General features: G+C 36.2%; 1 long non-coding RNA gene and 1 other non-coding gene across 17 annotated transcripts in view; both read right to left on the bottom strand.

Annotated features, from left to right (window-relative positions):
- LOC102158976 (uncharacterized) overlaps positions 1 to 18651 on the bottom strand; it is a 928007-nt gene that overhangs the window by 559154 nt on the left and 350202 nt on the right. The gene's annotated exons all lie outside the window — the stretch shown is intronic.
- Positions 8900 to 8971, bottom strand: TRNAC-GCA (transfer RNA cysteine (anticodon GCA)). Its single transcript has one exon. It is a non-coding gene; the product is annotated as a tRNA-Cys (tRNA).

The following is an 18651-nucleotide window of genomic DNA, read 5'->3' as shown; positions in this document are numbered from 1 at the left end:
AAAAATGCCATAGGAGCTTTATAATCCCCCCACCATCATTCCCAAAGTGCAAGGCTGTTGGGCTACACATGCATACAGTTGAAGGGGCAGGCTTTGCTTTCCTAGCTCTCTGCTTCTTCTATTTTGATCTTCCACTGCCCTTCTCCTCTTTTTTTTTTATTTTGGACTCTGCCCCCCACCAACACGTCACCAAATTATTTGTAAAACTCATTTCATTTTCAGATTTTTAGCTCAACTCCCCCATTTCTGCTATTTGAGGAATAGACATTTTAACAAGGCAGAGTCATCTTAATATCCCTTCCCTCCAAAACACGATTCATGTCAGGTATCTGCAGACAAGGCAGAGAACTAAGACACCCTCCTGTGAGTTAATAATCCTAAGGCTTGTCTGGCATGCTTGAAACATACATTAATGTTTCTTGTGTTAGTTCCTCTCTCTCTCTCTCTTTTTTTTTTTTTTTTTTTTTTTTTTTTTTTTTTTTTCCCAGTGCATCATAGCACTGCCCTCTAAGATGACAGAAAAGGAAAACACTTGCTTTCTTTGGAGGGAAATTGATGCCAGGGACATACACTTAAGGTACTTTATCCAAATCCCAGAGATGGGGTGTGGGGCCATACAGTTTGTGCTGGATACTGTTAGAAGCTCTCCTAGCCTTTGTTTCTCTGGAGTGATAGCCTTATCCCCAGGTGACTGTTGGGGAGCATTCACATGAAACTGCCTGAGCCTACAGTGTAAATGGAGTCCCTTCATCTGAGGATTAGTACAAACAAGTCCATTTTTCCAGGTCTAGCTGAAATCCCATCTACGCAGCCTTCTTTAATCACTCAAATCCATAGCAATCCCATGGCACTTATAGTCCGCATAATTCACAGAAAACCTGGAAATGTTTTTCGAATTGATATTTAACACCTTCTTGGTTAGAGAGAAATTTCCCTCTCTTTTTTGCATTTAATGAAATAACCAAACAAAACACTTTAATGTCTACTAGTATTATCATAAATCAATAATAATATATATTAAAACGAACCTGCACAACAAGACCAGGTAGTTCTTTAATAATACAGAAGAGAATGGGATTCATTTTAGAAATATTTCCATAAAATAATTAAAACACTTTAAAATTGGGGTTCCTAGCAAATTGTAGAAAATTAACACTCCCTGTTGATGAAAAGAATGCTGCTGCAAAAAATAATAGCAAAGAACACATACCAGGCGTTTTCTCCCTGCAAAGCATTGGGTTGAATGCTTTATACTCAGCCTTCCCAACACACAATAAATACGTTATTGTAATTCACACGTTATGGATGAGAAAACTGAGGCACTTAAGTAAATCTCTACAAACATCAACTAAGTAGTGACCTGAGCCACGGCAGTAACATCACTGGATCCTTAACCCACAGAGCCACCAAGGAACTCCAAGTATACTTATTTAAATTGTACAAGTATAATATGCAAATTTAAACATAAACAAAATAGAGATTAAAACAATAATGAGCTATAGGTGAAACTAACCACATTTTATATATTCATTAACAATACTTAAAGGTTTTTGCTATCACAAAAATCTGTATTAACGGTAATAATTTTATGTAAAAATGTACTACTGAATATGTTCCTTTATAATTAAGTTTATAGATATCTGACTGTAATGGCAGTCATACCTGAAAGGGATACTTCATAAAAATAAGAATTTTTGAAATTTCTATCTCCAAAGCTAAAAAATGTGATTTTACTTAACAAGTGTGATATTCTGAAGGTTTTTACAAGTGATAACTAGATTTTTGACAATAAAATTACACAATGGTTGAAAATTTTTAAAATCAAATTTTCAATACTTTCTCCAAAATCACAAATTTATTTCAAACAGCACAAATTTCTTAAGCAGTGCTTTAACCATCAATTACATCTTGTACATCATTTTGATAAACCTATTTAGGTATCACAGAAAATGTTGGTAAAACTGGATCACTTTTACTTTAATTTTAGAAAAGAAATGTGTGTAACTCATCTTCAACAATGCAGGTGATAACCCGTGAATTTCTGTGTGGCACAAAAGATTTTTACATCATTTCACATAATACTAAAGCCTTGGTTTTATCATAACCAAATCAATGACACCTTGTCACACATAAACTGCAGTACCTCACAATAAGCCGAGAATGAATGAACAGGCGAGGGTGCTACTGTCAAAACACCCACCCTTCCTTGAAAACACTTCAAGCATCACATGTGAGGATCAGACATAGGGAGAGTCAAAGGGTCAGAACATATACTAACTATTATTAGATTTCATTCTTTTCCCATTTAGAAGAAAATCAACACAAGTGGAACTTATAATCTTGCCCTCTCTCACGCCCAGAGGATCATCGTACACCACACCCCCAAGGGATCCGCGCCCACTTTAGAGACTGCTATTCTGGATGACCTGGGTAAGAAGCAGGAATGCTGGGCTTGGATCTACTAGTCACACAGCTGTAGGTGCACATTAGGGTCAACCAAGCAACTCACGTTGACATAGTTACTTTCTAAATAAAATGTATACCCGACAAGACAAAAGTCGGTGATGAAAAATGTATTCCAATTAAGTGGTTTTGAGAATAGTCTTTATGTTAAATAAATTTTTGTTTCATTTATAATCCAAATGTTTCTTATTTGAGTACAGTAATGAGTGGTATCTTGAAATAAGACTTTTCTTTGCAAGCAATTAGCTTACAAAACCAAATAATGAAAGACAAAGCAATCCATCTTTCTAATAAGCATCATACAGACAGGCTTCTCTCTAAAAGTGCATTATTATAATCTGATATTTCGTGATTGCTGAAATTTTCTTTAAAAATATTAGGACAAATAAAATGAAACTCATGCAGTTGCAGATACCGTACTTTATGAAAAAAATTAATTTATTTTAAAAATTCAACTTGAAATACTTTGGGATTTTTCCTGCATTGGCTCCTGTTCATATAGGCTATCCACCAATTATCTAAAAGCACTTGGGTGACACGACCCATGAGGAGAGAGCCCAGACTTCTGAGAGACTTCCTGTCACCAGGAGTCTTACAAACCATGCCCATTTAGACGCCCAGCATCTGGCAACAAATTGCTATGAGGCAAAATTCCTTCATCATTCTACTATTTTTTTTTTTTTTACTTTTTCCTATAATCAATGGATATACTCAGTTATGAGGGGATAAAGGGAAATCAGAAATTGTATATTCTGTTCCTCTAATAAATACCAACTCTAAATATTCCTGTCCCCCAAAAAGCTATCCTATCTTTCCATTCAATTGGCTTTATGGCCACCCCCTCCCAAAATAATCTTACCTGTAAAATCTGACCTTTACCTCTTGCTCTTTTCTATCGATTATCTCCATTAGAAAGTATTTCACTATCTATGCACATATATGATGATATATTCAGAGTCTACAGATTTCAAGGGTTCCAGTATTATTAACCTTCCAGAGGGAAACAGTAAACCAGTATGTTCAAATTGACAATGGTCACAGGAAACTTTTTGCCACCAGAAATACGAAGTTAGTCCTAAATTAGATAAATTATTTCTGGTAAAAATAATTATCCTATGTCTCTTCTTACTTTTCCCCCCAAGTTTCTTTCTGACAGATGACTCTACTTATTAATCCCACTACCCCCTACTGTTGCTTAAAATAAAGTGCTTTCTCTGGATAGTAACATGTTAGGCATTTACCTAAGAACTAATGGACTAATAAATTTATAAATATCTCCACTACAAGAAAATGGATGGTTTTAATGCACTATGCAGCTCAGTTAATCTAGACACAACTAAATCTGACAGTGTTAGTGACATAAGAACTGTGAAGTCACACAATCCCATGCCCCAAAGGCAAATGGCTCTTCCTGTCCTCTGATCCTGAAGGTTCCTTAGTCACGTATCTTATCATGGAATGTGTGAAGACATGGATGTGAAAAATAGCATGATCACATGTCAGCCTAGAATTTCAAGATCTGCCCCCCTCCATATATTTGCAATAGTCACTCTCCATGCCACTTACCTCTGCTTTAGTTTTCTTCACAGAACTCATCACCACTTGGCATGACTATTATTTATTTATATTCATTAATATTTATTTATTCATATAAACTTCAGGAGAGCAGAGACTTTATCTGTGTTGTTGGCTATTCTACCTCTAATGCCTAAAATAATTCCTGGCATACAGATGATGGTCAATTAATAATCATTACATAAACTAACATTTTCCAGTTAACTGGAAATTAAACCATTTTTCTTTTCTCTAATCAATACAGTCTAAAGAATTTTTTATGAGTTTTTCTTATTACTTTTCTAGCAATATTTATAATTTTCTTTCCCTTTTTTTAAATGGAAAATCAACTCACAGAAAAGACTGGATGATTGCTACATTTATACTTCTTTCCCATAAGTTGGTTCTATATTTTTTTAACCATAATATAATTTATAATTATCATTTTATGGAGGAAATATATTCAAACTACCTCAAGCTTTCTCTTTATAATATTATACATGTGACACTTATCAATAACACTTTTTCTGAGACATATAAAGTACTGTATTCTACTGTCCAGTCCAATCACATGAAAATGATTTTCAGAGTCATTCTGTCTTTCAGATTTCTGAAGATTGAGATTATTAGAGGTAAGTGCTATAAAAATGTTATTTTTATTCTAGATCTACCAGCCAATTGTCAGTACCTTTAAATTTTTTTCTAATTCAAAAATGAATACACAGGAGTTTCCATTGTGGCACAGTGGAAATGAATCTGATTAGTATCCATTAGGATGTGGGTTAGATCCCTGGCCTCGTTCAGTGGGTTAATGATCCTGTTAACCTGTCAGCTGTGGTGCAGGTTGCAGATGCGGCTCAGGTCCTGTGTTGTTGTGGCTATGGCACAGGACAGCAGCTATAGCTCCAGTTAGACCTCTAGACTGGGAGCCTGGGAACTTCCACATGCCATAGGTGTGGGCACCCCCCCCAAAAAAAATAAATAAATAGGCAAATAAATGAATAAATATTTCATTTTTCTAGTATGCTTTGTTTTAATCAGATGGTTTGCACAGGTGACAGGCCTGATATTTGAAGATCCTTAATATATACAGAGTCACGGACTCGGACTTTTCTCAGGCATAGCACCTCCTTACCTTGAATCAAGGTAAGAGAATAAACTGGTAAACAGCTTGGGCTTTGAAATCATATTTTCTAAGTTTGAATCTTGATTCCTCTGCTTACCATACTGGTAATCTTTGGGAAGTTAACTTTATTTCTCCAAGATTCATTTTCCTCACTTATAAAACAGCAAAATGACTGTATCTATCTCATGAAAATATTATCAAAAGTAAAGGCGATAATCCCTGTGAAGTATACAGCACAACATCTAGCACAGAGTAAGAGCACAGAGTAAACAGTAAGAGCTGTTTAACATCATCCCCCTAAAAGTATGGAACTTCCTTCTTCTTAAACCTCCAAGGTATTTGGGGGATTCAAGAAGAAAGAAGGTATTTTCACATCTACCTGGTACTAAAGTTCTTTGGGTATTTCTCTATTTCCTACGTTACCCTTACATAGGAAATCTTATCCATCTTCATCTTTCCTAAAGTGTTCAGGCTTGCATCTTGAAGTAACAGAAGTATAATGTATTTTTTAAAACTGAATAAAACGAAAACAGGCCAAACTTAATCATATGTCTATACTAGATTCCTTTAAAATGAAAAGTAATTTCATTTGTCGCTTGAAAATAAATAAAATTTAGAAGGTTTTAGATATAGTTTTCCTGGAATGTGAATGATTAATTAATTCAAAAACTATGGATTGCTTTTGTATTCATCACTTCAGAAGTAGGTATCTTCTTGTGCTTACTGCTCTAAAATGTGTTACATTTGAGCTCCATGTGAACTAGATTTGGATATGCCATACTTAATGCTTATGTAAATTTAATACACACTATACACAAAATGTGTTTCAGAATACAAAAATGTCCCAATGGATTGTAACAGTAGAACCAAGACTTTATTGAATCATTACAACTTCCTACTTTCCTCTTCTATTCAGGTACTACTTTCTGCTTTGAGTCTAACAGGTAATAACCACTCATATTTTACAGGTAATAACCACTCATATTTTGCAGGAACAACCAGGACCCAAAGCAAATAACAAATATGCTTAAGATTATTCAAAAAAGTAGAAAAAAATGCAGTGTTTGGTTTTTATCCCATCTGGTTTGGAGTATATCCTGATAATTTAACAAGTAAACTGGCAACAAATAATGTAGTTAATTGAATTTTTAAACATATGTAATCTTTATAATGATGACATATTTTTCCTAAAATTTTCTATTCAAAGACAATAGGACATCACAGGTGGTATAGATATTTTTAGTATTATGATGACTAATCTGCCACAGTTTATCAACAGACCTGATTGGATAGAACATATTGATATTTTCCCAATTTACAAAGCTGACACATAAGCATGATATGCATATGACTGAAAATGTCAATTACTGGATTTCACCTGGAAGTCTCACTATTCCAAAAGCAGAGTGTCTGATAAATCCCTGTCTTGTCTTGCCTTGACTTGCTAATAATTTCATTTCTCAGAAATCTAAGGAGGCATGAGTGGAGAAATAACATCTTAAACTTAGTCTTACTAAATTCTACGTATTGAGGGTGATATTCAAACTATTTCATAAGCAGTACTGAACAAGCAGTCAGGTCCTAGAGACCTTCTAGGCTTCAGCAGTCACTCCTGCAGCTGCTGAACTGTGCATCTCTTGGACCTGGAAAGAGGTCCAGGAACCCAGTGAACCAGAAGGACACTTGGGTGTCTCAAGGAAGTGGTATTTATCAACCACTATTTCAATACTATAACAACATTTTTCCCATATTGTGATATAACGACTGCATATCATCTTTGTTGATAATTCTCCCCTCTTATCTCCTGAATCCATCCCCTATCCTACAAACCAGGAACACTTTGTTTTTGAACCTCATTGCTACCTAACCTAAACAACCTAACCTAAATCATAAGACTCATGGTTTCTACCTCCCCCAAAAGCATTCCAACTCTTTACCAGACTCTAGAGTCTCCATTTTCTAATCTACCTTGGCTTCTGATTGTGATACTCTCCAGGTCAAAATATTCAATGTTTCTCCAATACCATTAATACAAAACCTAAAATTCTTAGCCTAAACACTGAGACATACCTTTCAATTGATCCCAACATACATTTGCAAAATGTTTTCTTGCTACTTCTTTTTATTCACTCTACAGTCTGGCCAAAAATAAATAACTTGTTCTCTGAATAAAAGGACTCACTTTCGCACTCCTACTATTCTTTTTCTGTTACTTTGAACCAGAATGCAGGTCCCTTCTTCTGTGTCCAAACACTTCACAGCCAACTTCAAATATGATTTTAATCACCATTTTCAATGATCTCAACGTCCATCACTGCCGAGACCAGTTCAGTGAGCAGAGAGTGAAGGACAGGCACTGCAAAGCTTAAGAAAAGTTAAACAGCTATGAAGATATATAGACAGAGTAAAGTTTAAAAATGGGACCAGGGAGTTCCCATCATGGCACAGTGGTTAACAAATCTGACTAGGAACCATGAGGTTGCAGGTTCCATCCCTGGCCTTGCTTAGTGGGTTAAGGATCTGGTGTTGCCGTGAGCTGTGGTACAGGTTGCAGACGCGGCTCGGATCCCGCATTGCTGTGGCTCTGGTGTAGGCCAGTGGCTACAGCTCCGATTAGACCCCTAGCCTGGGAACCTCCATATGCCGTGGGAGTGGCCCAAGAAATGGCAAAAAGACAAAAAAAAATTTTAATAAAATGGGACCAGGTGGCTCAAGACCTCATGGATCAAGAGCCCAGACTGCTGGTGCCTCACTGCTTTTATTGTGGTCATTCAAAATGTGAAGGGGTGGGGGGGAGCTATTCTTTTTCTATGGCCTTTAGGCGGATGTTTCTTATCAGTACGGCAGGAGGGAAACTGGCGATAGTTATCAATGCAGAACACCTTGAGAAACAGCATGTGCCTGCCTGCGCAGGCAGCCTTCCTGCTTGCACTGACTCGGTGTTCTCGGTGTTCCAGAGTCCACACCATGTTCTCTCAGTTCATGCATATCCTTCTTACCAGTGCCTTTCAGCCCATTTCCCATAGTTCATCATATACCAGCCACGGGCCATGCTGCAGTCACTTCAGAATTAAGGGAAGATGTTTTCCCACACATTGCAAGTTTTACAAAGCTCTGATGATGAAAGATGAACAATTCATTTGCCATCATGATGAACAATTTATTTTTGCATATATCTATTCCGCTTTTGTAGATGGTAAGATTTGGGGGGTATGATACATAGGTGAATCATTTCTGTATCCTGATAGAGCTCTAAGCATGTACTATACCCACAGCAGCTCCCCAATACACATCTGGTGAACGAAGAAAGGAGTATAATGAAGAACAAGAGAACAAATGAAATTGGAAAGAATGTTGGCAAAGAGGAATTCTTATTTCAGAACTCATCTAATTGAAAAAAAAGAATGCTGACCATAGTAAATAATGTGCCCTGGTTTTGACATATTCTTACATTGATTAAGAGGTAGATAAAACTAGAAATGCTTTTTTTTTTTTTTTTGTCTTTTCTCTTTTTAGGGCCGCACTTGCAACATATGGAGGATGCCAGGCTATGGGTCTAATCGGAGCTACAGCTGCCGGCCTACACCACAGTCACAGCAACACCAGATCCAAGCCATGTCTGTGACCTACACCACTGCTCAAGGCAACGCCAGATCCTTAACCCACTGAGTGAGGCCAGGGATCGAATCCAAAATTCATTTCCGCTGTGCCATGGTGGGAACTCCGCGCCATGATGGGAACTCCAAAGCTGATGCCAGGGGGCACCCGGGTATGAACCAGGGACCTCTTGATCTGCAGTCAAATGCTCTACCACAGAGCTATACTCCCTCCTAGAAATTTTAAAATCGCACATGACCAAGGAAAATAGAAGTCTATAAAAATTATATATGGGCATAAAAGTAAACTTTATCCAGAGAGAAGAAATTAATGTGCATGCATAGGAGTTGTGTACATAAGTTGGAGGGGGACCCTCAAAACCTAAGACTTGTGATAATAAGTAGCAAAAGAGCTGAACCCCAAACAGATCTGAGTCTTCTGAAAAATGTTAAGAACAAAAAAAATAATAATTGTGGAATGAGAGTGTGGGTTTTGTTCTCTTTTGTTGTTTTGTTTGGTTGGTTAATTTATTATTATTTAACGTTATTTCAACTAAGAAAAGAAAAATATAAATATAGGGAAGAAGAGACAGCCCCCCCCCACCCCCCGTGTGGGGAAGGGGTGATGCTAAATATATATAAAATTGCCAAGAAACATATAAAAATATTTACATTCAAAGAGAATGAAATCTCAGTGTAATCCTGAAGAAAACATCAGACAAACCAACACGGAAAGACAGTCTACCAAATACCTGACCAGCATTCCTCACGTATGTCAGGATGATGAAAAATAAGGAAAGACTGAGAAATGGTCACAACCCAGAGGAGGCGACAGAGACACAAATGACTAAATGTCCTGGACTGGATCCTGGAACAGGAAGAGGGAATAAATGGAAAGCTGGTGGAACCCAAATAAAGTGGTCTAGTGTCTGTCAGCTCTCCCTGAAACTTCCATCCCCGGCTGGCTAGGTGGAAGTTCTCCTACTCCTCCTGAGTCAGAGGAAATTATGAAGAGAGTTAAAACCTCTCCTGTGCCATGATGGACTGAAAGGAAACGCACAGGGAAAACCACCAACAGTTTCCTCTTTGACAATTCTGATGTTTACCATCTCTCTGGATTGCCATCTTTCGAGTGAATTTAATGTCACTAGAAATCAGAGAGATCACACCGACATGGACACACCTACTTTCTGGGGCTTGTTATTTGTGAGTTTCCATTCCCACATTCCGATGTTAATGGCATTACATGTTTTCATGCATCTGTTCATTATTTATTTATTCAATGTGTATTTATTGAGTGCTTGCTATCTGCCAAGGTACCAGTACTTTTCTAAGAGCAAAAGATACAAACAGACCAATAAGGTGTCCTTATTCTCAAGCAGCTTGCATGCAATGTTTATTGACTGCTTGCTAGGTGCCAAGAAATATAATGTGTACCCGATTTGATTATATAAAGATTACAAGTAAACCAAAGACTGTTAATTTATGCATAATATGAACTTGGAGGGAAGTGTTTAAATAAGATCCCAATAGGCCAGAACATTCACACCATTCTAACAAGATTAATTTTAAAGTCCTAGACATCATTTTTTTTAAAAAATCAACAACTCAAATGGAGGCCTATTTTAACAGCAGCAGATCTTAATACATGTTGGGTTTTATTTTATTTATTTATTTACTTATTTTTGCCCCTAAGGCCACACCCGCAATATATGAAAGCTCCTAGGATTAAATGTGAGCCACAGCTTCAACTGACACCACAGCTGTAGCAACACCACATCCTTAAGTCACTGTGGCACAGAGGGAACTGCCTTAAATTTTTTTTTTTTTCTTTTTAGGGCCACACCTCAGAATATGGAAGTTCCCAGGCTAGGGGTTGAATTGGAGCTGCAGCTGCAGGCCTACACCATAGCCACAGCCACGCTGGATCTGAGCCCTATCTGCAACTATGCTGTAGTTTGCGGTAACACTGGATCCTTAACAATGCATGTTTTTTAAAAAAAGCCTTAGAACTTCTTTGATGTCTCTCTACTTGATTGTATATGAATCAACTAAGAAATGACTACACAAGAAGGACATGCACAATTTAGAGTTCACTAGGTGAACTACAGTTTCCACTGCATCTTGAATGCTTCATTTTAAGTGGGACAGTAAAATACAGCACATGTTCTTAAAGAAATAAGTTGTCCAAAGACCATTTCATTGGAGGAATAGCTGAAGGAACTAGTGATTTTTCACAAGGAGAAGGCATGCCTTAGAAAAATGGTGATAAGTTTTAAAGACTTCCTTGTCAAAGACTTTTGCTTTTTCTGACAATGCCAAGATAGCAAACTAGAATGAGCAGGCCAAAGTTATAAGTGACCGATGTCAGATCAATATAATTGGAACTGGATGAGAATTAAGCTGCTTAGAAAATCAAGGTGCTTCCTCAAGTGATAATGACCTACTTGGAGGTGAAAATGTCCGTAGAACTGTAGTGGGTCAGATCATAAAACCTTTACATTTTCTCCCAACTTGAGAACTCTAACTTCTAAGAAGCTCCAGATGCCATTATGTATGCTATAAATAAAAGCAGATGATACTGTCTTCTGTGGATGTTAATCATGCTGTGAGTTTGCATCTCTTGCTGCTTCTCACACTTGCCCAAAATCATGTCCCAAATATTCATTCGGTTAGTCTACCTCATCTGTGCCTTTTGGCAATAACTCAGGTAAAACCGCTTTGCTACATTCCTGTACACACTCCAAGAACCAACAGTGATGACATCCAACTATGTTTAAGGAAACAAATGATATTAAATCCTGGTTTGCTTCCGCGACTCTTGGGCCCCTGGCCTACCCCCTTTAAGCTCTTGATATGGGAATTGGACAGCAATGATTTGTAAATCTTTCAAAGAAAGGTGAAAATCAGAGAAGCAAGAATTCCTAAAGTCTTGATGTTTCACAGATTGGTAGCCTGCGATTAGGAAAGTGTAGTGCATTGGGTGAGTGAGCTGGAGCCATAAACATTATCAGGTAAAAGTGAGGTTTCCTGGGGCTGCAGAAAGAAATGAGCTTGTTACTACTTCTGGTATTAATCATAATAAGTGTTTTATCTAAGCCTGTCATGTTTAGTTTCTCCATGCAATTTACCTCTCAGGCACGCTGTTCACAATATCAGTTGGCCTTATCTTTTAACTTATAGCCTTCAAGTACCTAAATGTATTTCCCCCAAAGTTCCCACAGTTAACATGACAAAAGGCCACATAAGTACTATTTTAAGACAATGCTGCACCCGCATTATAAAAGACAGAGTTGCTTACGCCAGGCTACCTCTATCCTCTGTTGAAAAGCGGAACAGGCGGCCCTGATTCTTTGCCTAATTGCGGTTTTACTGTGAGATTTGCAAGAGTTTAAATGGGGATCCCAAGTGCTTTAAAGAAATTCATTTATTTCACATTTTATCTTTGCCAAAAAAATAGAGATGTGCTTATCCTGTATCTTGCTCATCTTTTACCAAATAATACTTGTCAGCTGATACATTAAGGCTACAAGCAGCTTTTGAAGGATAGCGTTATGAAGTTCACTTTCTAAGCATCATAGAACATGAGGAGGAGAAATCCAACCAACCCAGTAATCAGACAACAAACAATTCAAGTCAAACAAACAAACAAACAGAAATCTGCAAAGACAGATGACTTTTTGCTAAAAACAGCAGAGAAAAAAACTGATAGCTCTCATAAACCCAGTAAAAGATGCCAACCTGAGAAGAAGCTATGACTTGAAGATTAGACAGTTAATAATATTCCACTGTGCACAACTCTATTTCATTGTAGTCCTCTTATGATCTGCTAATAATCCTTTATAATTAAGCTCCAGAATAATATTAAAATGTAATCCACATGAACACCAATCGCAGTATATTTCAGAGGCTGAAGTGGTTACGGCTTCCAGCCATGCATGACAATCACTCAATCACTGTGCAGCTTTAATTTCATATTTTTTGAACAGTTTGCCCTAATATTTTAGGAAAAATGATGCTTCATTTCTATCCATAAGTACAGTGAAATAGATCTCATTTAAACTCAAACTGTTAAAGAGTATGTCCAAGGTATAGGCCTTGTAAATTTGCATTCCTCCCTTTAGAACTAAAACCCTTTGCTACATCCCCAAGAAGTGAGATCATCTTTTGAGAAATACCTTATGAAATGGTTACAATAAATAAAGCTAGTAGTACCAGAAACTGTAAATAAGTGTCATTAAGCAACAGCAAAAAGTTTTGATTCCATATTATATGTGAAAGATTTGATTAAACGCTACTGCCCGTATTTAACTATAGTGCATATAACATTTTCTATTTCTTCTCTTTCAGTATATTGTCTTCATTTTATGTTGAAAAAGTCAGTTTTTGTCCAATAATTAAATAATAATTTGAACCAAATAATAATTATTAGAAGTAACACATTCAAAACATATTTAGTTTAGCTGAGGTAGTTTTATATTCCAGTACAACTGCATCATGAACATAATCTACTAAGTAAATTTACTTCAGAACAGAATTATTGTTAGAATGTTGTGAGTATTGATCCCAGGGATTAAAAAAATGATGATACATTATTTAACCTTATAATCTTTTCTTGATTCTGCCTCTTACATAAAAACATGGGGTGATATTAACTTTCAAATGTAAACTGTTAACCCTGACTTGAATTTTAAAAAATGTGAAAATTGTCACATGATCTTTTAAAAGATTTGAATTGATTTTTAATTTATAGACAATCAAGTGATGTTAGCACAGGTTCTCTCCTGAGTTGAGTGGTACCATGGATGAGGAAAATATCATGCTATCAGGAAATAAGGACTTAACAACCATGACGACAATATCTAGACTCATGAAGTGCTCTGAAAAAAAATGCTGCTCCACAAATAGCTAATTGGTGAGATTATTATTAGACATTTGACTAAATTTAAGCATTTTTGCTGAAGGGGACAGTTTCCCTTAATTTGTTTATGTATTTTTACACAAAAGCGAGTTCTAACGGGGTGATTTACAAGTGCCCTTTAAGCTACGCCCAGATTAGTGGTAATAATGTCCTTTCAAAAATGTCTCGGAAACATTTAATTTCAGCATTTCTATTGTCATACAAATTCTATACAATCCTACGCATTGAGAAAAAAGGCTAACTGATTTTAAAAGTCATCTTTTATTTAATGTTACTGATATGCCAGGCACTGTGCCATGTGGTGATGGAAATAAACAGATGAATAAAACATAGCATCTGACTTCTGAGGTTTTAATCGAGCGGTGAGGTTTGGGGAGGGGAGGATAGAGGAGGAGTGGCCAACTAAATTACACAAGCCACTGAGCTCAGCTGCAAACCCTTGAGAGGACCGGTGGGACCGACAGATTCAGGAATGAGCTAAATGTAAGACATTAGGGAGTGGGAGAAATTCTAAATAACTGTAGAGTGCACGCCCCATGCAGAGGCATTTGAAACAGATTGTTTTTAAAACATTGTGCCAGTGCATCGAAACAGTCTATCAGCTCAATTCGGTCTACAATTTACAGTGCTCGTTTTAAAACTTTAAGACAGATTAAACTGTGGTCTGACATGTGTTATAGTCGAGGTACAAGTAAAATTTACTGAGAGCCTAAAGAGCATAGTGAGTAAATCCAGGTGAGGGATTGGAAAAGTCTTCAGAGAGAATGTGAGATTTAACTGAATCTTGACAAATAAGGAGGATTCAACACACAGTGAATGGCAGACTCAACATGATGCAATAGCTAAGAGCCTGGAATTTGGAGCTACACTGTCTGGGTTCAAGTCCTGGCTCTGCCACCGATTCTGTGCTCCTGGCAAGTTCATTAACCTCTGTAAGCCTGTTTCCTCATACGTGACATGAGTACTTAACTCAGTGGGTTGTTTTAAAGAATAAATGATAATATGCATGTAAATTACTGGTTTGGCTATTGTATTTCTACATATAGCTATATGTATCAGCCATCTTAGTGCTCATTTCTAGAATTTAGCGAATCTTCCTATTAAAAAAAAATGGATTCCATATTTCACCATTCCCCCACAATTTTGTTGCAATACAGCTGTCAAGAGGAAGTCGAGTTCTCAGACCTAGAACTAGAATCACCAATAAAAGAGCAAAGGAGATGAGACAGAGAACTACTGCCACCAACAGTAGTAAACACCAAGACATGTTAACCTTATGTTTCATTACATTTGAGAATGTCTTGCTATGGTAGAAATTGCAAGCTATAGCAAGACAAACCTTATCTTGTATCATGCAAGAATCATTAGTTGAAAATAAATTCAACCAGAAATAAATGGTGCTGACTGACAAAAAACCATTATGCCCAGTGCTTGCTCACCTCTTTTCATTTGGATCTAATGTTGATTTAACTGCTGAGAGTATATACCTCCTTCCCTACTCAGAACTAGGAAACATAAAGAGATTTCCTTGGAAAGAAAATTTTGGCTTTTCCTCTCTGGAGATTTATATTGAAAAGGCAAAATTCAGGGTGAGGGTAAGCAAATAGAAAGAAAATAATTGAAAACAAAAATAAAGTTTTTCCCCATTTTTACGGCATGCCTAATTTCCCACAACACCTTCTAAATGGCTTCCCACCATCACTGCACACTCCTGAGATGGCTTCTCAAAGTCTTTCTTAATCTGGCCTCTCAGCTATTCCCAAGAGCACACTCTGCTCCCAAAAAGCCACTCTCCCCTATTCTCTGAATACATCTGATCTCTACTTTCCCAAATCCACCCACCTTCTTCTTCCTACTGAAAATGTCCTCATATCTCCCTAATGATCTCACCCACTTTCCAAAGAAACGCATTTCAAATACCACTGTCTCCATGGATCTTCTAATTCTACAGCAGGGGATAAATTTTTGATTGTTCTAAACTGCTTGTGGGGGGTGTGATTTTTGTCGATAAGTGCTGTCACATCAAAAATTCTGATTTGCTGTTATCCAAACCTCAGCTTTCCTTTTCTTCTTTGGTTTCCAAAATCTATGCAATGATTTCTCTTTTCACCTTGCACCAACTTTTATGCAAGACTACACTTTTTAACATTTCCCCAAATGTCCATTTGACAAATTAATAATGAATTAATGAGAATCAAAAATTTTACAGAGAAATTTATAACTTATAGGACAAGTATTTTACGTTACAACCCTCAACAAAATGGTTTTAAATCTCAGTTAGTTATTTCCTTTCCTCCTCAAGTCCCCACCTCAGTGGTCTGCCCCAGGCATTATCTTATGCTTTGCCTGCACAATGAGTGCTTACAAGTTGTCAAAAGTGCAACATATTTCTTTAACTATAAAACCTACCTTTTTAAATCACAACTCATGCACAGCAAAGGAAACTATCAACAAAATGAAAAGACAGGAGTTCCCATCATGGCGCAGTGGTTAACGAATCCGACTAGGAACCATGAGGTTGCGGATTCGGTCCCTGGCCTTGCTCAGTGGGTTAACGATCCGGCGTTGCCGTGAGCTGTGGTGTAGGTTGCAGACGCGGCTGGGATCCCGCGTTGCTGTGGCTCTGGCGTAGGCTGGTGGCTACAGCTCCAATTCAACCCCTAGCCTGGGAACCTCCATATGCCGCGGGAGCGGCCCAAGAAATAGCAACAATAACAACAACAACAACAACAACAAAACAAAAAAAAAAAAAAAAAAAGGCAAAAGAAAACATACAGATGGCCAACAGACACATAAAAAGATATTCAACATCACTAATTATAAGAGAAATGCAAATCTAAACCACAATGAGGTATCTCCTCATACCAGTCATGACGGCCATCACCAAAAAGTCTACAAATAATAAATGGTGAGGAGGGTATGGAGCAAAGGGAACCCTCTTACATTGTTTCTGGGAATGTAAATTGGTGCAACCACTATGGAAAACAGTAAGGAGGTTATACTAAAAACAGTGCTATTATATGATTCAGAAATCCCACATCTGGGTATATATTCAGAAAAGATGAAAACTCTAATTTAAAAAGGTACATACACATAATACTTGTAGTAGCACTATTTACAATAGTCAAGACATGGAAACAACTCAAATGCCCTTAACAGATGATTGATTTCAGAAGATGTGGCATATGTACATAATGGAATATTACTCAGCCATAAAAAAGTGACATAATGCCATTTGCAACAACATAGATGCATCTAGAAAATATCATACTAAGTGATGTTTAAGTAAGTCAGAGAGAGATATATATTACACAATATCGTTTATATGTGGAATCTAAAAAATAATACAAATGAATCCTTTTACAAAACAAACAGACTCAGACATTGGAAACAAATTTATGGTTACCAAAGGGGAAAGGGAGGAGAGAAGGATAAATTAAGAGTATGGGATTAACAGATAGAAACCACTAAACATAAAATAGATAAACAAAAAGGATTTACTGCATAGCACAGGGAGCTATATTCAATATCTTGTAATAACCTACAATGCAAAATAATCTGGAAATATACATATATATATATAAAATCATTTTTGCCATATACCTGAAACTAACACAATATTGTAAATCAAATACACTGTAATAAAAAATCACAGCTTAAGTTTGCCTTAATAATATGAAGCAAACACTGTTCTGAAAAGGTAAAGAAAGTTTCATAAATATAGTGAGAAATGCCATGAAAAATTATTGTGGAAAAGTTTCTTTTTAAATATATAATAAAGTAAATATATAGATAATATAAAAGGGCAAAGAAAATTAGATATTATTATAAGGTCATAATATAACTGCACACTCAGAACCTAAATTTAATTTTTCTTCAAATAGCCATTGGACATTTCTGAAGTACTATAAAATGTATAAATAAATATGTATATATATATATATATATATACATACAATAAATCACTTATATATCTAGATATGTACCTACTGAGCCATAAGAAAATCTCAATAAATCCTCTGCTTCAGAGACTCATGGGCCTCATTATCTGTATCTGACAATACAACAAAAATGGAAAATTAATAACAAATTTTAAGTGAAAAAGAAGCTACACTAGAATTTGTTTAAAGCTTTGACTTAAATAATAGCTATTAAAAGGAATTCAGTAAGCAATTCAGGAAATAATAAAATTGAGAACACTACATTTCAACACTTTTGAGACATAACCAAACACTACATTTCAACACTTTTGAGACATAACCAAAACTTAATAAAGACAAATACATACGCTCAAGGGTAATCATTATGAAATAAAAATAAAGGAACCAAGCATTTAACTTAAAGTATTATAATTATTTCACATAACATTAATAATATCAATACAAGCTTCTTTTTAAAGCAACCACTCTACTCCAACAGTCTATTAAACACTTTATAATAGTTTCTACCTTTAATTTGGACTTATAAGGTAGATGCCATTGTTTGAATTTTGCTCTTCGAAAACTTAGGCTGAGAGTTGAAAATCACACAGCTAACAAGTGCCAACTTCAAGATTCATGATAGAATAGGAGATCCCAATCAGGAGGAGTAAAATACTTAAAATAACAGAACAGCATATTATAGACCAAAATGGTACTAGCGATAGAGTAATTAAGACTAATTTATTAACAATAAAAGAGACAGAATTCTGGTAAATGAAAAAGAATATATGCAAATAACCAAATATCAGAATGAAAAAAGAGGCATAACTACAAAGAGATGAGATTTTAAAGCATTTCAGGCAGTATCCTATACATTCCATTACTAATCAATCTGAAATTTTATATATATATATATATAATATGCATACACTCTAAAAGTTGACTCATAAAGCAGAGAACCTAAAGAAAGAAGGAAAATGGAAGAAATTGAAAATACATCAGAGAATACACAGTCAGAAAGTTTCAAACCAAAATAACCTTCCTGATAAGGTACTCTGATCTCTTACCGAA

The sequence above is a fragment of the Sus scrofa genome, chromosome 8 (assembly GCF_054392235.1).
Source record: "Sus scrofa isolate SSC_HxYL_T2T_F1_AM1 chromosome 8, Sscrofa_HxYL_maternal_Yorkshire_Landrace_v2.0, whole genome shotgun sequence".
In the NCBI taxonomy this organism is placed as follows: Eukaryota; Metazoa; Chordata; class Mammalia; order Artiodactyla; family Suidae; genus Sus; species Sus scrofa.
Note: the sequence above shows the minus strand (reverse complement) of the source record. Positions and strands in the feature narration are given on the sequence as shown.